The 16,382-nt window shown below is 39.1% G+C and overlaps 1 protein-coding gene across 1 annotated transcript in view; it reads right to left on the reverse strand.

Annotated features, from left to right (window-relative positions):
• NMNAT2 (nicotinamide nucleotide adenylyltransferase 2) overlaps positions 1-16,382 on the reverse strand; it is a 199,199-nt gene that overhangs the window by 101,472 nt on the left and 81,345 nt on the right. The window lies entirely within an intron of this gene.

A 16,382-nucleotide genomic window follows, 5' to 3' on the forward strand; every position in this document is an offset into this window, starting at 1 on the left:
AAAGCTTTAAAGGAAGCTAGAGACTAAGAAATATATGTGAGGCAAGAGTGCATTCCAGTCTTGGTGACAGCCTATGGAAAGATAGATCATCATATGTAAAAAATGGGAAGAGGGGCAGCTAGGCGGCACAGTGGATAAAGCACCGGCCCTGGATTTGGGAGTACCTGAGTTCAAATCCGGCCTCAGACACTTGACACTTACTAGCTGTGTGACCCTGGGCAAGTCACTTAACCCCCATTGCCCCACAAAAAAAGAAGAAGAAGAAAAAGAAAAATGGGAAGAAGGTCAGTTTGGCTGGACCATAGGGTATGTAAAGGGTGTGCGATACATAGTAAGACTGGAAAGAGAGGTTGGAGCTAGACTGTGAAGGGCTTTAAATGCCAACCAGAGGCATTTCTATTTGATCCTAGAGGAGATAGGAAGCTATTGGATCATTGATTTTTATTACTTCATATCTTGATCCAGATAGTAACATGTTCAGACTTGCGCTTTCGCAATAACATTTTAGCATCTGTGTGGAGAATAGATTGGACAGGGGAGGGATCTGAGGCAGGGAAATCAAGTGGAGGCAGCTGGTGACTCAGTAGATAAAAGTGCTAAACCTAGAGTAAGGAAAATCTGAGTTCAAATCTGATCTCGGACCCTTGTTGTGTGATCCCAGGTAAATCACATGGTCCCTATCTGCCTCAGTTTCCTCAACTGTAAAATAGAGATCATAATAATACCTCCCTCTCAGGATTGTGAGGATCAAATGAAATAGATAATATATGTAAAGCTCTAAGCAGAGTGCCTGGAATATAGGAAGTGCTTAATAAATGCTTGTTCGGAAGAATTACACAGAGAGGAATAGTTCAGATGAGAGGTGATGAGGGAATGAACTATAATGGTAACTAAATAATTAGGAAGAAGGGGACATATGTGAACTATGTCACAAGGTAGTAAGTTTCCTGTCACTAAAAGTATTCAAACAGATTGCATACCTACTTATCAGAAGTGCAGTATAGGGAATACCTTTGTTGGGTGGGAAATTGTCTAGCTTTTAACTCTAAGAGTTTGTCACTTCTGAATGGAAGTCTCCTTTATTCCTCAGCACATAGAGCTCGAAGAGTGGGGGACCACCATCTGAAAATTGCCATCAATGTAAATTGCCATCAATTTTCAGGTTATTGAAATTATATTTTTTGGTGTAACATAACAAAAATGTACCCGAGGCTGTATCTCTGCTGACAGCGATTACTCATTTCTGCCCTTGCTTTTAAATTGTTAATAGCTTAGGAACCACGCACCATAAATGTTCCCAATTCACTTGCACTAATACTGTGATGGAAAACCATTTTAGCATCTTGGCATGGGCAGTGGTGAGGAGTGTGTGTGTGTGTGTGAGAGAGAGAGAGAGAGAGAGAGAGAGAGAGAGAGAGAGAGAGAGAGAGAGAGAGAGAGAGAGAGAGATGGGGAGGGGGGGAAGACATTTTCCAAAGGTTTGAATTACCAAGCACAGTGATTTAAGAGATGCTGGTGATGCCAGCATGTTTCCAGAGACCTGTGCTGTCCTCACATGTTTATTAGCCTGAAGAATGTAGGTGTGTGGGTGTTTTCAGTGCACTGTGAAAGAACATTTTTAGATTTGTCAGAGGAGCCCAAACAATAAGCACATAATTCCCTTATTACTGATTTCAGCGAATAGGTTGACCCTCTTGCGGAAAACCAAGTATAAGAAAACCTATCAAAATGGAAATGCCATTGTAAGACGCAGAAGCAATTTGGGAAAAGCATAATCCTGAAAGGAAGTATTGGGAGTTTTCACCTCCTCTGAAGACATGATGAAGTCCTTCAGGGGTGTGTGTGTGTGTGTGTGTGTGTGTGTGTGTGTGTGTGTGTGTGTGTGTGTGTGTGTGTTTAAAAACCTGAACCAGAATGAAGCCCTATTCTTCAGTCAGACTCTCTCAGAGGGCCAGTCAGCCTGATGTCCTATGGCACAACCAAGACTTTTGACCCCAAGTCAAGGAGGGAGCAACAATGACTGCCTAGTGGGCATGAGGAATTATGGATTAAGGGAAGCTTCACATGTTATCTCATTTGATCTTCACTTCACGATAACCCTAGGAGGTAGGTACTATTATCATCCCCTTTTTACAGATGAGGAAACTGAGGCTGCTAGATGAAGTGACTTGCTTAAACTAGTTAGTATTTAAGGCAGAATTCAAATTCTGACCTTCCTGACTCCCAAGCCCAGCATTCTATCTGCTGTACCACCTAGTTAGATACCTCAATAACTAGATGAGAAGGAAAACTTTCTAAATATTAGAGATGTTCAACAATGGAATATACTGCCTCAAAACACATCAGGTTTATAGTCACAGTTGTTGTTGTTGTCTGTCCTTCATTCTCAAAGAGGACCATGAGATCAGGGTGATGTCATGATTTGCACTGAATTGGATTTAAGTGAGGAAGGGCTATGCAAGGTCACCAACCTTACTCTCTCCTCCAGAACCATCTGGGTCCAGTGGCAAGATATACATTAGAACAACCACAGATGACCCTGGATATTTGAAGTCAATTGGGGTTAAATGACTTGCCCCGGGTCACACAGCTAGTAAGTATCTGAGGTGAAATTTGAACTCAGGTCCTCCCAACTTCAAGTGGCCCCTGGGCCATTTAGCTGCCCATTGTATTTTCACAGATGTCTTCAAACAAAGACCAGATGACCACTTCTTCTTCTTCTTTTTTTTTTTTGCAGGGCAATGAGGGTTAAGTGACTTGCCCAGGGTCACATAGCTAGTATGTGTCAAGTGTCTGAGGCCGGATTTGAACTCTGGTCCTCCTGAATCTAGGGCTGGTGCTTTATCCACTGCACTACCTAGCTGCCCCCAGATGACCACTTGTGATATCTCTTTAAGTACATGTTGGAATAGAGGGTCTCTGAAGGCCCTCCCAACCCTTAAGATTTTGTGAAATGCAAATATTCCTAAGAAGGGTAACATATGAATCAATTGATAAGCATGTATTCAGCATTTTACCATGTGCCAGACACTGTGTTAATCATGGGGGATATACAAAGAAAGACAAAAACCAAACACACAAAAAACCAAAACCATCCTTCCTGCTCTTAAGAAGATCATATTATAATAGAGAAGACAGCATGTAAATAGCTGTGTTGTTATAAACAGAGAATATGGAAAGTAATCTCAGAAAGTTTAAAGATGGGGTGGGGGGCAGGTAGGTGGCACAGTGGATAAAGCACCAGCCCTGGATTCAGGAAAACCTGAGTTCAAATCTGGCCTCAGACACTTGACACTTACTAGCTGTGTGACCTCCCAAAAGCAAAAAAAGCAAAGAATGGGTTTATTTATATTAATTTTGGTCATACAGAAAAGATTGAGAATCCTGGGTATCTAAGGGTAAGATCCTTGAGAGCAGAGACTGCTTTTTCCCCCTTTTTGTGTTCCAGCAGTTAGCACTATGTCTGGAACATAGAGCTCAATACATTATTGTTGGCTGGCTGACTGAGGAAGCAAAAGAGGGTAATCTTAGGCTAGGTAAGGGCACAGAAAGGGAGGCTGGAGATATGGAAGGCAAAGTGCACCCTATTTTCTGGTGTTACTGAATTCTTGCTCCCATGATGCCAACCCACATCAAGAACCAAAGTGAATTTCTAAGGGCTACTCTGTCTAACCCCATCCCTTTAAAAATGCCAAAATGACATTACTCTTCAGACCACGAGGCAAATAAGTGATTGCCCTCTGGGGTAGTTTGATCTGACCTTGGTTTATGAAGTAATTGTTTTAGCTTAAACTAAGCTAGGCAAAGGGATGAGTGCTCAAGGCTCCACCTCAGGGAGTCTTTGTTTCAGTCAATTCTAATTTAGACATTATTCAATGCTAAAAGCACCAGCTTGGCTAAATCGGCCTGCTCTTCCCCCTTTAGATTTTGAAGGCAGGGATGCTATCTCTTAAATTTTTTACAAAAATGTTTTATTGATGCTTTCTTTTAACTTCGATGTCATTTCCCAATGACTCCTACCTATACAACAGAACTTTCTCCCGATAACAAAGAATTACAGTCAAGCAAAACAAATCAAGAGATTGGCCATGACTGATAACATCCACCACATTCTATCCCTATAGTGCACCACCTCTCTGCCAAGAGGCAAAAAGCATGCTTCTCCATCACTGCATCAAGTAGAGTTCTTCGGTCTGTCTTGGGGCAGGCAGCACATTCCAGTGAACAGAGTACAACTTTTAGAATGAAAGGACCTGGGGCAGCTAGGTGGTGCAGTGGATAAAGCACTGGCCTTGGATTCAGGAGGACCTGAGTTCAAATCCAGCCTCAGTCGCTTTACACTTACTAGCTGTGTGACCTTGGGCAAGTCATTTAACCCTCATTGACCCCTCCAAAAAAATAGAATGAAAGGACCTGGAGTCTGCCTCTGATGCTTACTGTGAGACTGTGGGTCACAACCTCCCAGGGCTTCAGCTCAGTTTCCTCCTCTGTAAAATGAAAGGACTGGACGAGGTGGCTTCTGAGGGTCTCTCCAGCCCTAAGCCTATGATCTTATGTAATTATGTGGTGATTGTGTAAATTATTCACTGGCTCTGACTACTTCTACAGGGTACCACACATACAAGTACAATAGAAGTTTAAAGCAAGAGGCTCAGTCCCTGCCTTTCTGAGCACTGAGCTACCTTGAAGAGATGGCGATAGCACTCATTAATACCTGGAACAAGGTAAGCTTCACAAGTGAAAGTCGATGCCAAGGCAAAGCCCTTTTAGCAATTAAGTTGCTGAGAGTAAAAGCATTCTAAAGAGGGTCTATGCTTTCAGGGAGCAGAGAATTATCAGCAAATTGGGTGAGGTTAAGTTACAGAGCAGAAGATACTTGGTGTTTGATACTATTATACCCCAAAGAGATCAGAGGAGGAGTAGGAAAGACCCATATGCAGAAAAATATTTATAAAAGCTCTTTTTAAAAAAAAATAATAGTAAAGAAATGGAAATCAAGGAGGTGCCTATTTATTAGAGAATGACTGAATAAATGATGGTATGTAGAACACGATTATGCTATAAGATATAATGTAAAGAGTGGTTTCTGAGAAATCTGGGAAGACTTTTATGAACTGCTAGAGAATAAAGTGAGCAGAACCAAGAAAACCATTTATAGAATAGCAACATTGTAAAGAGAAACACTTTTGAAAGACTTCAGAACTCTGATCAATGCAATGTTTCCAGAGGTCCAAAGATGAAAGATGCTATTTGGGGATGGACTCGAGATGCACAGGGAGACACTCATTTTTAGATATGACCATTGTGAGAATTTGTTTTGCTTGACTATGAAGATTTGCTATCAAGATGTTGATTTCTTTTTAATGGAGTGGGGCTGAGAGGGAGAGAAAAGAAATGTTGTTAGTTGAAAATTATATTAAATTACTTTTTTTTTAAAGAGAAGGCTTGGTTGTATTCAGTCTCTTGTATTCAGTCTGTGGTCCCTGAACTCCCAAATCCCACCAGTTGTTCTAGCAAATCTCTTTTGTAGGGGTTGCCTTTCAGTAGCAACCTTGGCAACACAAGTCGGTTCCTCTTGCAGATACATCCACATAAAACCAGAAGTAAATGTTGGAGGCAATTGGGGATATTTCTGCAGTTGGGGATGGTCCCAGCCTCTGCCGGGCAAGAAGGTTTTCTCAAACACCTGCTTGGCCCAAATCCTCTAGTTCCAAGAGAACTCTCAGTTCAAACATGTTGTAAGGTATTGACTCAACCCAGGCCAAGAGCCAGTCTGTGCAAAGATAAACTGGGCCGTGGAAACACTGCCTCAGGAGAAGAAGCTTAGTACTCCTTATATAGCAAATGATCTAATGCCCAGGGAACCAGAACAATTATGCCCAACAGATCTCCTTCCTGATCTCAACCAGACCCCACCCAACTTTCTAGCTTTATAGGTAGCATCTGACTGATGAGATCAAATGTTGGGCTGGGAACCAGGAGACTAGAATTTTCTGTCAATTCTTCTAACTCCACCGACAATTCTGGAAAAGTCACTTTTCCATAATGTGCCTCAGTTTTTACATCCATAAAATAAGGACCAGTAGACTAAGTTTCTTGAGAGCAGGGTCTGGCACTTAGGAAACACTTAATATATGCTTGTTGAAGAATTGAAACTGAATTAATTCATACTAAAATATTATCCTATCTCTGCAGGATGCCATCTGCTTTCTTGGGCTTGAGACACTTTCCATTTTTAGTTACTGCTTTTATTTTCATCAGGAACACTTGGAGAAAATTCTCAGAACCACACTAAGAAGCTGTAACATTCAAATACTTGATTTCCCCTCACCCCTTCAACGTACTCTTTGTCTGAATATATTGTGACCAAATCAAGTAATTACTTAAAAGTTTCATTTCTTTTCTGTGATCCTTAGTCTCACCCCCACCCCAAAAGGAATTTAAATTAGCCAGCATCCCTGTTTCAAATTCACCGGGCACCTCTAATGGAGTTCAGGGAGACTGGGAGGAGATAGATCACGGACAAAGGTTTGCTTTGGCTACCCATTTCATGCCCTGATAACCTTATTTATCAATATTTCTCAACAACTAGCATTTATTAGTCATTTACTAAATGACAGGAACTATGCTAAGTACTGGGAATATAAGTAGCAAGAAAAACAGTCCCTGCCCTCAATGAGGTTACATTCTAATGGGGGAAAGATATTGAAAAGGAAGATCTAGGTCTGTGGTAAGCGGTGGGGGGTGGGGGGTGGGGGGTTCACAAGGTAGAAAATGAAAACTGATAGCCGGGGAGCCTTACAATCAATCAGAGGGAAAGGCTGCTGGCAGCAAATATTTCCAAGATGAGAATTTCAGGACTGGAGTGAGCTTCTTGGGGAAGAGTCTTCTAGGACATTTTCTTCCATCTTTGAGGCAAACTAGAAACTGCCACCCTGCTGCCTTTTGACTCACTCGGCTGGGAAATAAGCATCTTTTGTTATTGTGAAGAGAACCGAGGAAAGTCTTTTGACCTGACATGTATTGGGATGGTGAGGTGACAGTCTGGGAGAATAGGACTCACGTAACTCAGCAGTGGTGACTCCGACCTGCCCTGGCTTGAATCCTGTTGTGTGAAACCTTGACGAGGCTTAGCAGCTAATAAAGAAAGCGTCATTGATCCTCCTAGGAAAATACCTGGGACATGTTTGGGGTGTGATGTCCTCTTCTGGCTACTGTTGCTTCTAGATGACAGAAACTGAGCCTTCTTCCATTTGAGGGGCTCCATCACAGAATAGCTTTAAATGATTTTTTTTAAAGGGACTATGCTATCTTTTATCCATGCTGTCCCTGGGCCCAATTCCTATTCCTTGTTTGTCTATCTCAAATTGATTTAGCAGTTCTTAAAATGGAGGCTGTGAACTTGATGTGTGTGTGTATTTATAGACATACATATACACATATGATTTATTTATGTATTTATAAATTATAAATAAAAATATAATATTCACATATTTATACGTTATATATTATTTGTTTATAATGTACAATAATATATATGCTTATATCTGTATTTCAATATAATTGGTTTGCGTTGTAATATTATGTACTTCATTTTATACATTTAAAAGCATTATTCTGAGAAGGGGTCCATAGGTCTCACCAGACTGCCATCAGGGCCCATGACCCCCCCCCCCAATTAAGAACACCTGTCCTAGTGGGAATCCATCTTCTAAGCAAAACCCTAAGTCCATAAAAGGCACAAGGTTTAGGAAGAGATCCTCTCTGGTCATTTAACTATTAATTAATGAAGCTAAGTTTGCTTTACTTCTTTTTTCCCCCAATCTTAATGGTATTTTTTTCCAGTTACATGTAAAGATAGTTTTTAACATACATTTTTATAAGATTTTGAGTTCCAAATTTTTCTCTCTCCTTCTCTTCCCTCTTTCCTCCCCAAGACAGCAAGCAATCTGATATAGGTTATATATGTACAATCATATTAAACGTATTTCCACATCAGTCATGTTGTAAAAGACGAATCAGAACAAAAGGGGAAAACCTCAAGAAAGAAAAAAACGTAAAAAAATAGCATGGTTCAATCTGCATTTAGATTCCACCATTCTTTTTCTGGATGTGGAGAACATTTTCTATCATGAGTCCTTTGGATTTGTTTTGGATCATTGTATTGCTGAGAAGGGCTAAGTCTATTGCAGATGATCGTTGCACAATGTTGCTGTTACTTTGTACAATGCTCTCCTGGTTCTGTTCACTTCACTAAGCATCAATCAACTTAATTCTTTCTAGGTGTTTCTGAAATCTGCCTATTCATCATTTCTTATAGCATAATAGTATTCCATTATATTAATATACCACAACTTGTTCAGCCATTCCTCAATCGATGGGCATCCCCTCAATTTCCAATTCTTTGCCACCACAAAGAGAGATGCTATAAATATTTTTGTACCTACTTTTGTATAAAACCTAAAAGGATATGCAGGAAGTGAAGGGAAGGGAAGAAAGAAAGCAGAAAAAAAGGACTGAGGGAAAGAGAGAGGGAGGGAGGCAGGCAGGAAGGAAGGAAGGAAGGAAAAGAGAGGGAGGAAAGGAAGGAAAGGAGGTAAAGAGGGAGGAAGGAAGAGCAATTATTAAGCATTTATAAAGTTTCAGGCACTGTGCTTAGAGTCAGAGGGCCTGAGTTCAAATCTCAGCTCTGCCACTTAATAGTTATGTGACTTCAGTTGTGTCACTTAATTTCTCTGGGCCTCAATTTCCCTATCTGTAAAATGAGGTATTTGGACTAAATGACCTCTAAGGTCCTTTAATCTCAAGATCTATGGTCCTATGTTGTTTTGCCCAATACAATTTGAAATCCCTGAGGGCAGGGATTTCTTTGTGTCCCCAATACATTGCCTATTGCATAATGGTAGACACTTAATCCCTGTTAGTTAACTGATTGATCTAACAGGAATGGATAAGGTCAAAAGCAAAAATTCCTTAGAAAACTGGGAGAGCACTTTGAAGAAAGGTAGCCTGGAGCCTAAAGGAAGTCCCAAAATACAGCAAAAAGCCACAGAAGACAGCAGGGTTCAGTGGAAAGAACACCTGTATTTACTTTCAAGCTCTTCTTGTATAACTTTTAGCAAGTCTCTTAACCTCTTTGGGCCTCAGTTTCCTCATCTGTAAAATGAGGAAGATAAAGCATCATGCTGTAATAGAGAATATTGAACTTGGAGTCAGGAAATTCTGAATTCAAATCCTGCCTTAGACAACTTATCAGCAGCTTCTCTGGGACTAGATTCAGTCCTCTACTGCTCTCCATCTATGATCCTATGACTAAATGCTATCTAAGACCCCTCTCAACTCAAAAGTTCTTCTGAGCTCATTTGACCTTACAAGTCCCAGGAGTTGTAACTATGGCCCTGGGGTAGAGAGGAGCAGAAGTGGTAACTCAACTATAAAGTGAAAAGTAGACCTACAGAACTGTATCAGCAGATCATAAAAGAAAAGACAGTCCAGGGAAGAGAACTTAGCATCATCCTAGGGGTATTGTTGTTTGTCCTTCCTTCTCAGGAATGTGAAGTTTTGATTTGCAAGCGAATGGGATTTAAGTGAGGCAGAGCTGTGCAGAGTCATCAGCTTTACTCTCCCCTCTAGAATCATGGGGTTCCAGTGGCATGGCGTAGGTCCAAGTGACTGGTGATGGCCCTGTATGCAGTGGGGATCTTTGACCTTTTTTCTGGGAGTGAGTAAGCCTGGGTTCTCATCCTGGCTCTAGCTCTGTTGGACTCTTACTTTAAACATGAACTTTGGTGTTGTGGAAAGAGGACTGGGTTTGGAATCAGGTGATGTGGGTTTGAATCTTGATTATTTCATTTTCTAGGTGTGTGGCCTTAGGAAAATCACCTCACCAACTGAACCTCAGAGTCCACTCAAAGTTTCCTTCCTGTTCCAATGTTCCATGGTCCTTTGAGATTGCATCTTGGAGCCTCTCTTTTTTCATCCCTGGAAAATAATATCCAACATTGACATCCAATGATCCTAACTAATTGTTAGATCTTTCTTAGTTACATGTGCCACTCAAGAGATTTTAAAAAATGAAAGAACAGGAAAAACAACAACAATAAATAGAAGTTAGACCTGATGGATGTCCTGAAGGATTTTAAAGGCCTTTAATGATTTTTGTCTTTGTAAATCTGGAAAGCTTTCTCAAGCCATTTGTCCTACTCAGAGTTCAAATTTTAACCAAGAGGCTTAGGCATCTATAATGCAGTAATAATGCCTTTCCATTTGGGGGAAATCCTTCCTCCAAAGGTATTAAAGTATTAATTCTCTAATCCTTCTAACACTTCAGTGAAGAGGACCAATGTCAAGGCTGATTATTATGCATTATTCTAGAGGGGTTGATTTGCCTTAAGCTTCCCCAGGAGGAGCCTGGATAAGACAGGAATCTCCCCCCATAGTCAAACCTTCCTTTAGAGAAGAAAAAAATGCTAGTAAACTCAGGTTCTCATTGCTATAGACTGTGTGTGTCACTAGCAGACAAAGACAATTCATCAGAGATCTGTTCAAACGGGAAAGACAAGAGCTGATATAAGTGGAATAATAGCCCTGTGGACTCATTTTATTTACAGTTTGAAGATAATGTAGCTGGCAAGTCCTCTTGTTCACCTCCCAGGCACAACCCACGCCTTCTTCAGGAGGTAACCTCACCTCATCTCACCTCAGTAAGGTAGATTTCACTGAGAAATAAATTCTCCTTTAGAATTGTTCTGTATCCTTATTCACTCATCTTAACTCCCCATTTCATATGCCTTGTATGTCTGTTCCATTAGATTGTGAGCTGCTTGGAAGCAGGGATTGTTTTTGCCTTGACATATAGTAAGCACTTAATAAATATTTGTTGATTGATTGACCTTCCCCAGCACAAATTCACAGACTTCCATCTATCAAAGAGGTTCCCAACTTGAGGTACCAGAAAGTTGTCAAGGAGGTATGTGGAATATTTTATAAATAACTGTATTATCCTATCGAAATATTCCAAAAGGAATATCATTAATGAAAATTTGGGTGTTGGAGAGACAAAGGTGAGGAGGTAGGGAACAATTCTGGGTCATATTCCCAGGGCAAAAAGGAGTGTTGATGGTCAGTCACAAGGGAGGGGGAACCCTGGTTATAGCTCAAAGGCTTGCAGGTGCAGGAGACCAGGGCTCTTCCTAGGTAATGACCAGAATACAGACCAGGAGGGCAGTGACCACACCACTACCTTGGAAGCACCAAAAACTTGCAGACCTTCAGAACTAGCTCTGAAAATAGCAGTATGAAAAAAACCCTGATGCTTGGGACAGTGTCTCCCTACCTCCCCCCAGGTAAGTATAACATAAAGTTCAAATTTAAGAAATAGTCTGGAAAAAATGAGCAAACAACAACAACAAACATCTGAACATAAAAAGCTACCACATTTGCAGAGAAGAACAAAACATAAACTCAGAAGAAGACAACAATGTGAAAACAGCTACACATGAAGCCTCAAAGAAAAATGCTAATTAGACCCATGAATTAGAGGAGAATTCCTGGGAGAGTTCAAGAAAGAGATGAGTGGTAAAGGAAAAATTGAGAAAAGAAATGAGAATGATACAAGAAAATTATGAAAAAAAGAATTCATAGCTTGGTTTAAAAAGAAAGGCACAAAAAATACTGAAGAAAATAATACCTTAAAAATTAGCCAGGGGGGAGCTAGGTGGCACAGTGGATAGAGCACTGGTCCTGGATTTAGGAGGATCTGAGTTCAAATCTGGCCTCAGACACTTGACAGTTACTAGCTGTGTGACCCTGGGCAAGTCACTTAACCATCATTTCCCCACCCCCCAAAAAATTAGACAAAGGGTAAAAGAAGCACAAAAATGCACTGAAGAAAAGAACTTCTTAAAAAGTAGAATTGGTCAAACAGGTGAGGGGGAAGGTACAATATATCACTAAAGAAAATAATTTCTTAAAAATTAGAACTGGGTGAGTGGAAGCTAATGACTTCATGAGCCATCAAGAAACAAACAAACAAAAAAGTCAAAAGAATGAAAAAATAGAAGAAAATGTGAAATATCTTATCTGAAAAAACAACTGACCTGGAAAATAGATCAAAGAGAGATAATTTAAGAATTATTGAATACTTGAAAGCCATGATCAAAGAATCATCATATTTCAAGAAATTATTGAGGAAAACTGCCCTGATATATTTGATCCACAAGGTTATCTAGAAGATGAAAGAATCCATTGATCACCTCCTGAAAGAGATCCCCAAATGAAAACTCCCAGTAATAATGTGGTCAAATTCTAGAGCAACCGGGTTAAAGAGAAAATATTGCAGGGGGCAGCTAGGTGGCACAGTTGATAAAGCACTGGCCCTGAATTCATGAAGATCTGAATTCAAATCCGACCTCAGACACTTGACACTTACTAGCTGTATGATCCTGGGCAAGTTACTTAACCCCAATTGCCTTACCAAAAAAAATAATAATAATAAAATAAAGTTTTGGGGGCAGCTAGGTGGGGGTGGATAAAGCACTTGCCCTGGATTCAGGAGGACCTGAGTTCAAATCTGGCCTCAAATACTTGACACTTACTAGCTGTGTGACCCTGGGCAAGTCACTTAACCCTCATTGCCCTACAAAAACAAAGAAACAACAACAACAAAAAGATAGAGAAAATATTGCAAATAGCCAGAAAGAAACAATTCAGATATTGTGGAGCCACAGTCAGGTTCACACAAGATTTAGTGGCTTCTGGTTTAAAGAAGCAGAAAGCATAAACCCAAAGACTCCAGCTTCTGGGATAGGAACTCAGTATTTGACAAAAACTGCTGGGAAAACTGGAAGATAGTATGGCAGAAATTAGGCATAGACCAACATCTTATACCTTATACTAAAATAAGGTCAAAATGGATACACGATTTAGACATAAGAGGTGATACCATAGGTAAATTAGGAGAGAAAGGAATAGTCTACCTATCAGATCTTTGGAAAGGAAAACAGTTTTTGACCAAACAAGAGATAGAGTATATTATAAAATGCAAAGTGTATGATTTTGATTACTTTAAATTAAAAAAATTTTGTACAAACAGAAGCAATGCATCCAAAATTAGAAGGGAGGCAGAAAGCTGGGAAACAATTTTTGAGGCCAGTACTTCTGATAAAGGCCTCATCTCTAAAATATATAGGGAACTAAATCAAATTTATAAGAACCGAAGTCATTCCCCAATTGAGAAATGGTCAAAGGATATGAACAGGCAGTTTTCTGATGAAGAAACCAAAGCTATCTATTCCCATATGAAAAAATGCTCTAAATCTCTAATGATTAGAGAGATGCAAATAAAAACAACTCTGAGGTACCACCTGACACCTATCAGATTGGCTAAAATGATAAAAAAGGAAGATAATAAATGTTGGAGAAGCTGTGGGAAAATTGGAACACTAATCCATTGTTGGTGGAGCTGTGAACTGATCCAACCATTCTGGAGAGCAATTTGGAATTATGCCCAAAGGGCGATAAAGCTGTGCATACCCTTTGACCCAGCAATACCACTTTTGGGTCTTTTTCCCAAAGAGATCATGGAAGGGGGAAAGGGACCCACATGTACAAAGGTATTTATAGCTGCTCTTTATGTGGTGGCAAAGAATTGGAAGTTGAGGGGGTGCCCATCAATTGGGGATGGCTGGACAAGTTGTGGTATATGAATACAATGGAATACTATTGTGCTATAAGAAACGATGAGCAGGAGGTGTTCAGAGAAACCTGGAGGGTCTTGCGTGGGCTGATGATGAGTTAGATGAGCAGAACTAGAAGAACATTGTACACAGTAACATCAACATTGAGTGTTGATCTACTGTGATGGACTATATTCTTCTCACCAATGCAATGGCACAGAAGAGTTCTAGGGAACACGTGATGGAAGAGGATCTCAAAATCCAAGAAAAAAAAAAAAGAACTGCAGAGTATAGATGCTAAATGAACCATACTATTTCTTTTGTTTTTGATGTGTTGTTTTTTTCTATTTTGAGGTTTTCCATCATTGCTCTGATTTTTTTCTCTTATAACATGACTAATGCAGAAATAGGATTAATGTTATTATGTGTGTGTGTGTATATATATATATATATATATATATATATATATATAACCTATATCAGATTACCTGCTGTCTAGGGGAGGGGGGAGGGAGGGGAGGGAGGAAGAAAAATCTGAAATTGTAAAGCTTGTATAAACAAAGGTTGAGAACTATATTTACATGTAACGGAAAAAAAATAAAATACTTTATTAATTTAAAAAAAAAAAGAAGAGGATCTCCAAATGCAAGGAAAAAAAAGAACTGTGGAGTATAGATGCTGAATGAACCATACTATTTCTTTTGTTTTTGGTGCTGTTGTTTTTTCTATTTTGAGGTTTTTCATCATTGCTCTGATTTTTCTCTTATAACATGACTAATGCAGAAATAGGATTAATGTTATTGTGTGTGTGTGTATATATATATATATATATATATATATACAACTTATATCAGATTACCTGCTATCTAGGGGAGGGGGGGAGGGAGGGGAGGGAGGGAGAAAAATCTGAAATTGGAAAGCTTGTATAAACAAAAGTTGAGAACTATCTTTACATGTAACGGGAAAAAAATACTTTATTAATTTTTAAAAAATATCTGAAAGTCTTCTTTTTCATTAAAGTCCCATTTTTTCCACTGGAAAAAAAAAAAGAAGCAGAAAGCTTAGAATATGACAAATTCAGAAGGAAAGGAACTAAGATTACAATCAAGAATTACCTACTCAGCAAAATTTAATGTAATCATTCGAGGGGGAAAAAACTGAGGTTTAATGAAATAGAAGATTTCCAAGCATTCCTGATGAAAAGACCAGAGCTGAATAGAAAAGTTGACATTCAAACAGAAGACTGAAGAGAAGCATAAAAAGATAAAGAGTATAGAGAAGTCATAAGGGACTCAATAAATTTAAACTGTTTACATTCCTATATGAGAAGATAATAATTGTAATTCCTAATAATTTTATTATTATTAGGGCAGTTAAAAGGAGTTTACATAGATAGAGGACATGGGTGTGAGTCAATTATGTTGGAAATATCTCCCCCCACCCCCAAAAAATGAAAGGGTGAGAAAGAGGGATGCACTGGGAGAAGGGGGAAGGGAAAGGTAGGATAAGCAAAATGTTCTCATATAAAAGAGGTGCACAAGGAAGAGCTTTTACAGTGGAGGGAAAAGGAGGAGTTGCAGGCAATGCTTGACCCTCACCCTCATCAGAATTGACTTAAAAAGGGAAGAATATATATTCACACTCAATTGTACATAAAATGTAACTTATCCAATAGGGAAGTAGAAGAGGAAGAAAATAAGAAATGGGGGGTGGGGATGATAAAGAGGAGGGTAGATTATGGAAGCAGTGGTTAAAAGCAAAATAGAGTTTTTGAAAAGAGGGAAAGAGAAAGAAGCAGAAGGTAATGGGACAGAGGGGTATACATAGTAATCATAATTGGGAATGGGAATGGGATGAGCTCAGATAGAATGGATTAGAAAATAGAATCCATATAAGAGGCACACTTGAAACAAAAAGACATGCAGTGTTAAAATAAAGGGCTGGAACAGAATCTAAGATGCTTTAGCTGAAGTTTTTAAAAGGCAGAGGTAGCAATGATCTCACATAAAGCAAAAACAAAAAATAGATTTAATTAAAAGAAATAGTCAGGGAAACTACAATTTGCTAAAAGGTACCATAGAAAATGAAGTAATATAAAAAAATTTTACAGCAATTTTCTCCATAAAGGCCTCATTTCTCAAATGTATACTGAGTATAGAACTGAGTCAAATTTATAAAAATAAGATCCAAACCCCAGTTGATAAGTGGTCAAAGGATATAAACAAGGAGTTTTCAGAGGAAATCAAAAGTATCTATAGTCATATAAAAAAATGTTTTAAATCAGTGTTAATTAGCAAAATACAAATTGAAACAACTCTGAGGTATCACCTTGCACCTATCAGAAATGACAAATGCTGGAGGGGATGAGGGAAAAATAGGTATACTAATGAACTGCCAGTGGAGTTTGGAATTGATCAAATGATTCTGGAGAACAATCTAGAACTATGGCCAAAGGGCTATAAAACTGTGCATACACTTTGACCCAATGATACTGCTACTAGATCTATACCCCCCAAAGAGATCAAAGAAAAAGGAAAAGGACATATATGTATAAAAATATTTATATCAGCTCTTTTTTTGTGGTGGACAAGAATTGGAAATTGAGGGAATGCTCATCAATTGGGGAATAGCTGAATAAATTGTGACATATGATTGTGATGAAGTACTATTGGGCTATAGGAAATGATGAGAGTGTAGTTTCAGAAA

The sequence above is a fragment of the Dromiciops gliroides genome, chromosome 4 (assembly GCF_019393635.1).
Source record: "Dromiciops gliroides isolate mDroGli1 chromosome 4, mDroGli1.pri, whole genome shotgun sequence".
NCBI lineage: Eukaryota > Metazoa > Chordata > Mammalia > Microbiotheria > Microbiotheriidae > Dromiciops > Dromiciops gliroides.